The sequence below is a fragment of the Equus caballus genome, chromosome 12 (assembly GCF_041296265.1).
Source record: "Equus caballus isolate H_3958 breed thoroughbred chromosome 12, TB-T2T, whole genome shotgun sequence".
Classification (NCBI taxonomy): domain Eukaryota; kingdom Metazoa; phylum Chordata; class Mammalia; order Perissodactyla; family Equidae; genus Equus; species Equus caballus.
Genome location: NC_091695.1, coordinates 6,475,200 through 6,489,482, shown reverse-complemented (window position 1 = coordinate 6,489,482; position 14,283 = coordinate 6,475,200). Strand labels below are relative to the sequence as shown.

The 14,283-nt window shown below is 38.6% G+C and overlaps 1 protein-coding gene across 9 annotated transcripts in view; it reads left to right on the top strand.

The window, feature by feature from the left end:
- The window catches only part of LRRC4C (leucine rich repeat containing 4C), a 1,157,697-nt gene that overhangs the window by 674,199 nt on the left and 469,215 nt on the right, over positions 1–14,283 (top strand). For all 9 annotated transcript variants that reach the window (XM_070228640.1, XM_070228634.1, XM_070228639.1 and 6 more), the window contains one exon: positions 3,040–3,178. The gene's annotated coding sequence lies outside the window, so the exon portion shown is untranslated. The remainder of the gene's footprint in view (positions 1–3,039; positions 3,179–14,283) is intronic.

The window sequence follows — 14,283 nt, the reverse complement described above, 5'->3', positions numbered from 1 at the left end:
TGCAGGAGAAGCTAGAAGCAATAGATGTTTGTTTCAGGTCCTGCTCCTGACTAGACGAGAGCTTCAAGAGAATCACTCCATTTCCCTGAGCTGCTTTTCCATCTATAAAATGAGGATGTTGGACTGTGTGATCCTGCTATCTCTTTATATTCTAAAGTGCTGTGATTTTTTTGAGCATCCCTTTTTCTGAGCCTCATTTTTCTTATCTGTAAAAGTGGGAAGAATGCCTACCTCACAAGGTGGCTTTGAGGATTAAAAGATAGCAACTAAGTATCTTTCCCTATACAAATCTAATTGGTTTCTGAATTTAGTTATCAAGAATTCATAGAATGAGTTCAAATAGTGAGGGGTGTAACACTGTTTGAATCTATTCGAGCTCAGTATTTCATATAGCAAGTGGTGAGTTTTGGATAGTCAGGATTTATCAAATGTTTTTAGTTGCTGGATATCTCTGGAAACACCTTGCATATAGGAAACTCTCAATAAAGATTTACTCTGGTCTCCTTGACCTTGAGGGTAGAAACAGCCTTATTTAGCTCTGTAGCCACAGCATGTAGCACAGTGCAAAACAGTCAGGAGTGCCCAGTGGATGTTTGTAGCTCTGAGCAAGTCGCGGGACCCTTTGGTGCTTCAGGTTCTTGGCTGCAAAATGTACTCAACAAATTCTATCCCCCATAGAGTTGTTGTCAAGAGTAGTAAAAGATCATTTTAAAAATGATAAAGTCATGACTCTCATACAGATATAAAATGAACAGGTGTTAAAGATTTTACACACTCATTAATCAATGAGAGGACCAGGAGTGTTATAACCAGTTAAAAGAGAAATCCAAAATAAAGACGCATCTATAGATCAGGAATATTGAAATGAATGTGCAAATGTAGGTAAAACTAGCTTGTTCCACAGTGAAGAGGGAAGTCAATTGAATCTCTACTGGACAAGATAAGACTTATTTGTCTATAGAAAATAATTATTTTGTTCTGCTAATAGTTTTTTACTATTTACAAAGTTGTACATTCTGTAGAATTCTGCCATAGAGTCAGAATCACATGATCCAAAGGGTGTGCAATAGACAATATATAGTTTTTCATCGAAGCACAAATTTTTCCCCATATAAATAAATTAGATAATCTTGTAAATCACTTTACTGGTGCCTAGCGCATAGTGGGAAAATATATGGTTATTTTTAAAAATTGTAGGCGCCAGCCTGGTGGTGTAACGGTTAAGTTTACGCACTGCGCTTCAGGAGCCCAGGGTTTGCAGGTTTGGACACCAAGTAGGGATCTATCATCAAGCCATGCTGTGGCAGGTGTCCCACATATAAAATCGAAGAAGATGGGCACAGGGCCAATCTTCCTCAGCAAAATGAGGAGGATCAGCAGTGGATGTTAGCTCAGGGCTAATCTTCCTCAAATCAAACGCCCCCAAAAATAAAATGCAAATTGTAACAATGAAACAATAGTAATGAAATAGACTAAGTGTTTAGTAGATACTTCATAAATTGAATCAGAATCGCAACTTTAGCAATTATTTCTTAGGTTAGGCATTCATCCTCCCATGTAATTCAGTATCCGCTTCCCCTACTTTTCTACCTGTTAGTTCTACCATATTCCTTTAACACATATGAAGAAGAGTCTGCAAATCGCTCAACAAATTTAGACGTTTCTCTCTAGAGTTAAATATTATCCTTAAGGGAATTCCTAGAATGATAATGAACAAAAATAACTCACTATTTGAGTTAAACTTAACAAAGGCTGTTTATTCATAAATTTGTGTCAAGGGACTCCTCTGCCATCACTTTTGTTTAAACAAGTGTTCAAAATGTGTCAGTTGCAAAGGGGAGTAAGTTTTATGACGTAAAACAAGAAAATACTGATACGGTATCTAATTGGCAGATGTTCTATTAAGATGGGATCTTTGTTACGTTTGACAGTTCTTGATCGGCTGCAAGGGGGCAAGTGAGCAGTTTGGGGATATTTTAAAAGAGGAAGTCTTGTTCAGTGTGAGGAACAAAGAGTTTTCTGTGGCTGGCTATTTTCTGGAACAAGAAGGGGTTCATGGGGTGCTTTGTTGTAATGATCCTTCTAAGTTGGGAGAAGAGGACTATCATGGCTTATTATTTCTTAACATTAGCCAGTTATAAGAGAGTGTTAAATCAGTAATATGGTTTAGATACACACAAAATGATTTTGTTGAATTTAGTTAAAAGAGCCCCATGAACACAAAATGGGTGTGAAATTTCAGATGAAAACAATTATGGTGGCGGAAAAAACTTATGTGCTTAAGGAATTTGATCATAATTACGATAGGATATCTCATAACATGAAATTTATTGTCAAGTTTTACTTGGGTGTCACCATAGCTCCATGCCCAAGTCACTCTGTTTGTTTTGTCTTAGGATGTATTCAGTACACAAAATGTTTTGATAGTAATTAGTTAAACAAAATGAAACAATAGTCTATAGTCCTCTCCCAGACCTGAGTAAGGAAAGAGTAAGAGCAGTGGATTCAGCTTAGCAGGTTTTAAAATTTGACCTCACCGACTTATAAGTCTTTCTCCTCTGATCTGAAAAATGAGGCTAATAAAAACATCTGCCAGACAGAGAGCTATAGGTAGCAAATTCTTAGAAAGGTTGTACTGATTGAATGAGATAACGTATATATAATAAAAGCAGCTAGCACAGCCCGAGGTCCATGGTAACGTCTTAAATGTTAAATTCCTTTCCATCTTCTCAGGGCATGCAATAACAAGGAAACTTTCATCAAATCAATTATATTGAGTCTCCAATCAATAAACTTTTATTAAGCCTTTGCCATTCACCTGGACTTCTACTAGTTGTGACTGTAGACACAAATCCACGATAACGTGCAATGTAGTTTTTCAAAGGGAAAATCTTTCTTCCTCTCACTTTCTATTAAACAAATAATAAGAATGGTCCAATATTTTTTAGGGTGAGTTATGGGTGCTAAAATCTAATTGATGCACCAGCATTTATTGAGCGTTGTAAATTCCTGAGTATATCCCCTTATTCTGTTTTATAGAGGAGTTACTGGAAGAGCAGAGATAACCTATGCAGATTAACACCATGGAAACGTCCTGAAAACACTTTGGAGTCTCAATAAATTGACTGGATTCAAGTTTCAAAAACAGAGAAACTGGTCCAGGGGCAATTTGCTACAGGTAAGTGAGAGGTATAATTTACTCTGTTCAAATCCTTCAAAGATGCATTGACTGCGGGGATGTTAATTACATTTCTGATGATTATAATGTTCCTTCAGCACAGCTGACAGCTTCTCTTCCCTCCCAAATGTACACATGTGGATGCCAACATATGGCCAAGTGTCTGGCCATTTCATCTTGTTCATTTGGGCTTCAGTCAGTTATGAAAGGAGGAAGCAGGGGGAAAAAGTGCCCAACTCATAAAACTTTTACTAGCAGTGATTTATGCAGAGTGTTGAGAGGCAGACTGTTCGTCGAACAGCTGTTTCTTTGCATTGCCCTGGGAGTTGAGAGGGTGGCAGATTGGCCTGCCCAGGATTCAGAATGAAACAAGCAGGCAAATGCCTTTCTTTTGAAACTGGGGCAGCAGTTAGGTCATTAATATGGAACAAAGTGTTTGGGAAGGCTAGCCGGCTTTTTATTCTCCCATGGAAAACCTGGTGAGATTAGAAAGCTTGATGTGGGAACAGCATGAAAATATTTTCTCTTGGGCTATTGGGAAGGTTGAACTTCTCTGAATGAACTGGTGGGGAAAAAGGAAAGTCCATACAACTCCGTCAAGTGGCGGATTGTGAGCTGGGGGCATGGGTTGTAGCATCCTCTTTAGCTAAATGTTGTACCATCAAAGGTTAGGACCAAGGTCTACTGAGCTTAGGCATAGGAGCTGTCCAGGTCTGTGAAATGGCAATAATCAGTTCATTCTCCTGTGGCATTTCATTGTGTTGAGGAGGAAAAAAATATCAAATTATAGTGATATGAAGCTCCATCTATGGCAAGGGAGATATTTATACTTGGCATTTTAATTGGCAAATACTTACTTGGATATTCATGCTGTTTTAAAGAGGAAGTAGAAATGTTATAAGAACCTGGAACCACTACAGGAGGAATTGCTCATACATTTTTCTGTTAATATTTATCTCTCTCGGGGTTGCATTTATAACAGCTATCTGTCCTGAATTCATAACTCAGGAGCTTCCTGGAAGACAACTATTCTTTCTCCCATCAACTCCATCACATTATGTACATTAAGTTAAATAGAAAACGTTATTTGTCTTCGGGGAGACTGCTTTGTTTTGAGAGTTCACATAAGAACATAGATATGGAGGCATTTCGTAGTGTGTAAAGTACTCTCTAAAGATGAGGAGGCAACGGGACGATGATAAACTACTAGCATTCAAGAGGAAAGTGAACCAACAAAGAGAGAAAAGATTTGAAAGTCTTTCTTTAAGTATATTTATTGTCCCCTTTCTTTGTCTTCGATCTCAGTCCTTCTATCTATTCAAAAGGAGGGATGTTGTTTTCTTGTAGTTAGGTTCTTTTGTTTATAGGGAAGCAAGACTCATGTAAGTGAAAAGAGAGTTATGCTGGTAACATATGAGGGCTAGAACTGAAACAGAATTTGAAAACAAGAAAAAAAAGGCAGTTCTAGAATGTTCTCATTATGTCTGTATCATTCTCATGAACAACAGGGAACTTACTTCTTTGTAACTCTACTTCTCCCTGAACTTCTGTTCTTTTCTCTCTCTCTCTCTGCTTCTGATTGCTTTTCTTAGCCATATATGTACTCCTCTCATAATTCAGCCTTTTACATAGCCTCTCATGGTCTTTTTAGCCACTTTCTCTTCATTCAGCGTCAAATCTTGCTACTAACTGTCTGCATCTGTTAGGTTACACTCAGGAAACAGAAACTGCATGAGTTATTTTAACAGATAAAATTTAATTTAAAAATTGTTAACCACATATTGAAGAATTGGAAAAGCAAAAGAGGAAACTGAGAAATCAAAGAAGTAGTAACACAGGAAGTGGCTACCCTGGCTGCAGCGACGACAGACAAGCGTTTGAGATGATTAGAATTTAGAATATTGGAGGAGGGGCTTTGCAGAACTGGAACTCAGGAATCTCTGGTAGGGGTGTTGCCTGAAAGGTAGAGGAACTATTTAGAAGCTCAGGGAGGGACTCCGCACTCCTGGGATTCATGTCTCTAAGAAGCGTCATGCCAGCTAGCTGGAACTAGTGTCCCGGGAGCTCTGATTGGGGACCATATAGAGCAGGGACTCAGAATTTTGTGAGGGATGCTCTTCAGCTAATGTTATAGCCTGAAGAAATACAAGGGACTCCTTAGACAGAGCTGGATCCAAATCTCTGAGGAAGGGATACCAGCTGGTGCTGTTACATCTCTGGAGGGGGTCAATGAGGCTGCTTCTGGGAGTGTAGAAAAAAATGCAAAATCTAGATAGATTATCTATCTATCTATAACATTTTCTTTATCTATCCATCCATCAAATGACACTTAGCTTGTTTTCATATCTACGTTATTGTGAATTGTTCACTCAGAATTCTGAGTGAGCATGGGAGGGCAGATGTCAGTTCAAGATAGTGATTTCATTTCCTTTGTCTAAATACCCAGAAGTGAAATTACTGGATCATATGGTAGTTTTATCTTTAATTTTTTGAGGAAACTCCATACTGTTTTCCATGGTGTCTGCACCAATTTACATTCCCACCAACAATGCACCAGGGTTCCCTTTTCTCCGTGTCCTCGCCAGCACTTGCTATCTCTTGTCTTTTCGATGATGGCCATTCTAACATGTGTAAGATGAAATTGTATGGCTTTGATTTGCAACAGGAAAGGAAGAAAGAGTTCCCCTCACTCGGAAAGGGAGAGAGGAGTGAGAGACCAACTTCCCTAGCCTTTCCGGGAGCTGCACAAAGGACCCACTAGTGACTCACCCCACCAAGAGACTGGCAAAACTGAGATGTATAGAGATGGCTAGAACAGGGAAGAAGGGCAGTGGCAACCAACATCAGCCATGCAGCGAGAGTATCCATGGTTTCCACTGACCTGCCCTGCAGAGGACCCCATCATCTTTGCCACTAAAGTACTGAGCACAGACACCTCTGACCCCCTAGAGATTTCACTGGTTGCATGGAGCCACAGGTTTTCACGACTGCAGATGCTAGCCTTCTGAGTACCCCCATTACTCTTTCCCCACTGCCTGCCTGAGCTGGGAGCCACAGACCCAACTGGCAGGAGCCCTGGGCTCTGTGGCTGTGCAAGTGCAAAATGCCACCCCAGTCCCATTTACTGGTTTTTGCCTTTGTTGCTTGTGTGTTTGTGTCATAGCCAAAAAAACATTGCCAACACCAACATCGAGGAGCTTTTCCCCTAATTATCTCATTGCGGTTTTAATTTTAATTTCCCTAAAAACTAGTGACATTCAACATCATTTTTTGTACTTGTCTACCATGTCTATCCTCTCCAGTGAAATGTCTGTTTGTGTCTTGCCCATTTTCTTATTGGATTGTTTGGTTTTTTTACTGTTGATATTTGAGAATTTTTTATATATTCTAGGTATTAGTCCTTGTCAGATATTAGTTTGCAAATACTTTCTCCCACTCTGTAACTTGTCTTTTCATCCTCTTAACAAGAATTTACAGAACAAAAGATTTGAATTCTGATGAAGTGAGATTTAGCAGTTTTTCCCTTTAGGGATCATGCTGTTAGTGTCCAATCTAAGAACTCTTTGCCTAGCCCTAGAGACCAAAGGTTTTCTTGTATGTTTTTTCCTAAGTTTTTATAGTTTTATTTACTATATTTAAGTGCATAATCCATTTTGAGTGAATTTTTCTATAAGATGTGAATCTTACTTCAAAGTCAATTTTATTTCCTATGCATGTCTATTTGTTCTTTTTTCTTCTTAGTGTTGGCCTCTATTGATTGTCTTTTTCATTCCATTTGAAATCTTCCCAATTGTTGGTATAATGAGTAATTGAAATCTGGACAATTTGGGTGTTATACTAAGAGACCATATCTTACTGAAACCTTCAGTTTTAGCTAAATTCTTCTGATATTTCTCCAGCAGAGGAAGTAGGGGTAGAGTTAACGTCAGGTGGGAATAGAAACTCATGTTCCTTACTTGGCCTCTGTTCACACACGAGTGCATGGAGAGTCCTCCTTACTGCTGGGTGTGGGCAGGAGTTCCAGCAGAGCTGATACCTATCTGGCTGGGAGACACAGGAGTGTGATGTAACTGCTACCCACTTGGCTACCAGTCACACCCTGGGCAGGGGAGCGGCCTCATGTCTGCTGGGTGGTGGTGAAAGTTCTGACTCTCCATGACGTTGACTCTGATACCATTCCCGCATGTTGGGGGAATGTCCTGTTGCTATTGCTGAGTGGAGGTAGAAGTCCAGGCTCCTCATGTCGTCTGCATTGACAATGCACAGGGTGGAGGGTGGCCTTGTTGCTATCTGGCAGGGATGAAAGTTCTGGTTTTCTCCCTGGCCTTGTCTGATAGCACCTTGATAGGGAGTTTGTGGGACCTTGTCACAGCTTGGTGAAGGTGAAAGTCTGTGTCCTCACTAGGGCTTTGCTGGCCTAGATAGGGTCAAATTTTTCTATGATGTTTTGCTGGATGAGAATAATTATCTCACATTTTCTGTCTTGCTGAGCTGCGTTTTCCTTGTCCTTTGGGTAGAGAGAGCAGACTTTTGTTTTTTCTTTTTTTGTCTGTACCTGTCGGCATTTCTGGGTTTCTGGTCTCTTTTCAAGTCTGAGATGTATGAGTTAAAAAGAATGCCCAGAAACTCACCACTGTGTCATTACATGGATATAAGTTTCCTAAATAGCCTGCCTTCTATTTTCCACCTTTCAAGGTCTTCTTATTTGTTCCTTTTTAAAAATACAATGTCCAGGGTTTTTAATTTTACTTAATGGAAAGAACTGAACAAAGAAAGTCTACTCTATTTTCCTGGAAGTGGAAGTCCCACAGAAGCATTTTTGAAGATATTTTGAGGGGTCTATTTTCAGTGCCAAATTTTAAAAATAATAAGCAAAGTAGAACTCTAAAGCTATAAAACAAAGCAAACAAACAAAAAACATCCAATCTCTCACTAAGTCCATTCTTCTGCATTTGTGTAGGAATATATGCAAACCCATCTCAAAGAGATGATTGCTTCTCATAATAGGGGCTTAAAAATAATCATTGAATGAAAGAATAATTAGTTTAACAAAATATCTCCTACATGTTGAACAGTATTCTAGACATTGAGGAAAGTATATATATCACGTATATATAATCAGGCCTAACTATCAAGTTATATAGAAAACATTTGACAGCACTAAAAGAGAAAGACTATCATAACTATAACATATAAGGTAGGAAGTTGTCTTTCATTTCCCCAATGCAATGCAGTGTCTTGTTCATCCTTGTCTGCTGCTGGTGCCTAATGGAGCACATTATTCACCATACATGACTTGCTATAGGAGTTTAGCAGAGGGAGAGAGAGCACGTTGAGCTACTGGGAAGTAATCTGTGTTATCAGTTTCCAAAAATTTTGCAGAAAATGAGTTCTATGACATTTCTAGACAAATATTCTCACATTTTACCTTGCTTTATCTAGTTAGAGAATTCTTTATGTGAATCTTGTCCCTACAAATGAACTGAGATATTTATTGCTCTGTCCTTGGTAGTAGCAGAGGAAAGAATATTAAATATTAAGATGCCCCCTCGATCTCATTATACGTGCTCTGACCCCAGATGCCAAACATAATAGTCTCATGTTTTACCATATATAGACTGGTGGTCTACAAGTCAAATGTCAATCCCACCCATCCCATTCTACACAAGAAAAAGTAAATAATTCCAATGAATAAACAAAAATACCAGCATATGGTAACAAGATGATTTAACATCACTATCCTTTAAGACAGGCACTAATTCTACTTTTAAACATAGCCCAAGGAGGGGCTCTGAATTTCATCAATTTATTATAAAGTCGATCAGGCTGGGGAACACAGAAACAATGGCTTTCCAAGTACCTAAGGAAGGGACTTTATCCACAAATATAGAAAGGCCTGGACAGAAAGGCAGAATCACAGCTAACAAACTCTCTAGCACTTCACTCCTGGACTAGAGGATGCCAGAGGTTTAGAGAAACCAGCAAGAACCCTGACGCAAAGGCGTTGATAGAGCAGAAACTAGCCATGTTCAATGCCAGGCAAGGACCTGATGCAAAAAGAGAAGAGTTCTGCTCATCTCAGGCAGATGAAAAGAGATCTTTTTGGCCTATGTCATAGATACTTAAAGACATCAACTTTGACTTTGTCTATATGATAAGGCAGGTATGCTTAGGGAGTATTCTAAATAATGGATATTTACAGCAGCAATTTAAAAAAGAAGGCATCCTGGTTTTTGTTTGGTCAGATTCATCAGAAAAGGCTTGCTTTTAGGGCGAAAAGCTTCCCATGACTGCCTAGTGCTATAAAATAAATAGAAATAGCGAAGTTTGAAGTAGAGTTCTACTTTATACAATTTTCAATGGAGAATAAGGATACACGCTGAAATAGACAGACTGTATTTATGCCTGCTATGCCTTGTTTAATGAAAATTCACTTTAATAGTTCCTTTACAGAAAATTAGACCAAAAATTTACACCCTTCAAATCTTCCAAGAATTTGGAGCCTTATGACAGAATTCTGTCATTTAAACTTTGTAGTTGCCACAAATTGAAATGATCAGGGTGCCATAAAGTATTCAAGGTGGAAAATAATCTATATTAAGAGAAAACTACCCTATTCTGTGGGTTTTAATGTGTACAAAGGTTTTAGAAATTTACCATGTATTTAGTTATTATTTCTTTTTAAATATGATTTTATTGTATTCAGAATTAAACACTATTTAAAAGTATATCTTGGTATTATCATAAACAAAATAAGTTTTATTATTAGAAACTTAAAAACAAAATAACAAGATAACGTTGAGTTTGTTAAAGAAGAGAAATTTCTATGGTATAAGCTATTTAAAATATTGTAGTTTTTCTTTTTGTTTTTTTCTTTTAGAAAGCATAAATAGAGATTGGGCTTGTCTCTGTCTAGATCTTTTAGAAACTTTAACTTTTGAAGAAACGTATTACATCTTTTAAAAAGGACCTAATAGAGCTGGCCCTGGCAGCCTAGCAGTTAAGTTCAGCGCACTCTGCTTCAGTGGCCTGGGTTCAGTTCACGGCCGCAGACCTATACTGCTCTGTTAGTAGCCATGCTGTGAAGGTGGCCCACACACTAAAAAATGGAGGAAGATTGGCTTGGATGTTAGCTCAGGGTGAATTTTCCTAAACCAAAAAATAAATCAAAAATATAAAGGACCTCACATAATGAAGGCAATCATTAACGGGAGAAGACAAATCTCAAAACTTATATTTCTGAATCATTCTTCCCAAACTGGAGTGAAACAAGAGATGATAGGAATAAAAGGAAATTGACTTGTATGAAATGGCTGAGAAGTTGAGAGCTCATAGAAATTCCTTAATAAAGCATTCATCTTATTCTCAAAGCAAAGCTCAAAATAGAAAAGCTAATAAAGAAATTAAAGGCATCAAAAAGATATGTGTAGAAGAGTGGCAGGTACTTTTTACTGCCATCATACCTAATGTGATTTTTGCAGCTGTTCAGACCTTGTAATACAAGATTTAGCCAGTTTTTCTGAGCCACATTCACATGACCTAGTTGAAGGCTCAGAATTGACAGGTAAGCAATGCAGAGAACACAATCAGAGCGATTGTATCTTCTTGCCATTTTCCAGCTTATCAAACATAATTTCAGAAGTTCCAGGTGTATTTCAAGCACCTTTTGAAAGAAAAATCAGTCCATGTTACTGAAGTCTCCTATCCCACCTGTCCCACTAAGCAAAACGATCATATCATTGGCAGTACCTTAATTTTCTCAACTTTTTCTTCCCCAGTGGCAAATGTGCTAAATATCATGGGAATTCCTTATGCTTGATTTCTCATATTTTACATCTTTAAGCTCCGTATTCGTGTTGCAAAGACAATGAACAATCTCTGGAGTAAAGCAAAATGTTTCACAGTGCACATTTACTGCTCAAGAAACGAAACCATAAACCCAAGCAGTAAAACAATTTGAGACAAGCATTCTATTCCACCGAATGGTGTGCATCTATTTCAGAGAGCAACTTCCAAATTGAGTGCCTTGCCCAGAGAAGGCACAGCAATAGCAAATTGTTGAATGAATGGTTATCTCATACACTTGGAAATAACAAGGTAGAACCAATGGTGTGCTGGAAAAAACGGCTCTCTGAGAAAGAAAAAACAAAACTAAAGCTCTGATTTGTAGTTTTCTCTTGTTTGTGTGGTGTAAACACTGTCCCTACTGTGGCCCATTTCAAGTACCACTGAGATGTCACCAAACACAGAGGTGGGAAGAGGTATGTAGCATATTTTCTCGCAGGCTGGTGCAAGCTGGCTCCAGTACCCTATTGGTAAGATCCGTTGACTTGCTTTCATACGATTTGGCAAAAGAGTGTCATGCCACTCAATTTCCTGTTGGTTAATTAACTGACTTCTTTTTGATGGAAACTAGAGGTGGGTCTTTTTCCAGTAATTATAACAAAGTGTTGCTGTTTTCAGGGAAGTTACCTGCAGGAAGAAATGTTGTACCAATGCCTCCCCTGGAGTTCCCAGGTTTTTCATAGCAAATAGAAACCAAGGAAGGCCTTGAGGATTTTCCTGAAATTGAAAAAGAAATATCTTTAACAAGGGCCACCCACTTTGGGGCCTGGGAGCTGTTAAACATGCCTTGAAGAATTCTGATTCTTAGCCACTGCAAGCTCAAAAATGGAATAGAGAGCCTTTGGCAAAGTACTGTTTTAGCAACATGGTGTATTAAGTCTGAGAATTTATAAAATCCTTCCAATCCCCATGATGCTGAGCTCGTTTTGAAGTCAAGAAATTTAGTGCATAGAAGAACCAGGGAAATCTTGAGGATAGTTTAACTACAATTGAAACAATCATTCATTATAGAACTTCCGTGGACCAGACTCTGAATTGGATATTTTCACTTATTTTATATTTAATCCATGTGCCCTGACTCTTTGTGAGAAAAGTAGAAATTCTTCTATTTAATGAAGATTGAAAATCGTATCCCACAGGTTTTTAAAAATAGTATTTTAATAACAACAATAGCAATCACCCTCTGTTTTACGTCTACTATGACCTAGACATTTCTTATTTATCATTTTAGTTAACACCCAACATTATTTCCATTTTATACATGAGGTAAATGAGACTGAGACTGAGAGTCTCATGTGCATGAGCTCAAGAGCTAATAAATTATAGATGAGGAATGGATCACAAGTCATTTTTTCTCCAAAATCATTGCTTAGCATGTGTTAATTAATTCAGTCATTCCACAAATGTTTCTTGAGCACCCACTATGAGTCAGGCACTATTCTTGGCTTTGGGGGTACAGCAGAGAACAACAGAAATACAAATTCCAACCCTTATGGATACACATTTTAGTGGGCAGAGAGAGCTAATAAACAAAATAGTAAAACAAAATAATATTAAATGAGTGTTATGTTGGATGGTGGTAAGTCCGATCTAAAAATATAAAGTTGGGAAGGAACAAGTAGTGATAAGGTGGGATTACCTTGCAATTTTATACTGTTGGTCAGGGAAGGCATCACTCAGAAGGTGAGAGAGATCAAAAGGAGGTGAGAGGCTGAGGCGTGGAAGTATCAGGGAGCAAAGATTTTCAGATGAGGAGACAAATGGAGAAGACGTGAAGTAGGAGCATGCTTAGTGCCTTTGAGAAACACAAAAGTCTATGGAGTAGCTAAATAAGTAAACAATGGAGAAAGCTATGGGATTTGAGGTCTTAGAAGTGGGAAGTGTGAGACACGATGCTGGATTCCTCCGGGTACTGTGATGAGTATAGACTGAAGGAGGGTAAAGATGAAAGAAGAGAGAACAATTAGCAGGCTACTGCAATAATCCATGTGAAAGATGACAGTTTCTTGCACCATGATGGTAGAGGTCCAACCGGTAAGAATTGATTGGATTCTGAATACATTTCATGTAGATATAATTTGTGAGATGACTAAAGGTAGGCTGGGAAAGAGAGAGATTAAGAATAACTCTAAAATTTTTGGTCTGAGTAAACAGAAGGTTCAAATCTCCATTTTACTGACAGGAAGGACTATGGGAGGACAGATTTGGGGCAGAAGATAGAATCTTTTTAAAACGTGGTAAGTTTAAGATGGATGAGATGCAAGGATAAAATAATATTATCTACTTCAAAGTATAATTATAATTTTCAATAAGTCAGTCTATATGAAAACACTATAAAGGTTGGTTAGCTCTCTTTCTTCATTTTACTCTCAGCAAGATGATATAATTACGTCAAGACCAAGATTTAGAGACTGGCTGTAATAGAATTGGTGGATGGTGGGCAACTTATTTCATAGACACAGGAGGGACAGTTTTTTAATATGGCTCAATAAACAGAAGAAGCTGAAGTGTGCTTGTAGATACAGAGTTTCCCAGGATGGAAGGAAGAGTCAAGAGAGGTGAGGAAGATGATATGGGGTTGGTCCTGCTGAAGTCATTTTTAAATGTCTATAGAGTTGTTAAGAACAGAAATTGAAGGATCTGGGTGACTGAAAGTGTAATTAACTCCAGACATGAACCACGCTGCTCTGGGAGTCCAGATGCTAATGTCAGACACAGAGTTAAGGAGGCAATGATTCTCCTACCTCAGATGCCAGTGTGATGTTGTCAACTGAAGGTGTTAAAGGGCCATCAGAAGATGGTTGTGCCTCTGAGCAACATTCTCTGGGTGCTCGCTGCCAAATGGTGGCTATAGCATGGTACCTCGACCAATAAGACAGGGGGAATTGACATTTCCTAGGCAATGCAAGACATCCCAGAGGTTCTCAGAAAGAACTGTGGACATTTTCATAAAGAGGGTGAGTCTTTGACTCTGAACAAATTAGAAAGTATCCCATCTGGCCATTAATGAGGCTTCATTTCCACTCTCTGGTTGGAGATGCCAGAGGTTACTCCTGTTGCACGTTATATACTACAGCCACCTCTCTAAGCAACCCTGCCATGCTGGATGGTGACTAACCCATCCAGGGGTATTAGGGACATTTGTGGGCACTTTGAAAGTTAAATCCCAGTGTTACTTCTCCATCCTGAGCCTGCTCCTTGTTTGCCATTTCAAGCCTTTCTTATGCTTTAGGGAATTCACTGATTTTCCTTTACTTTCT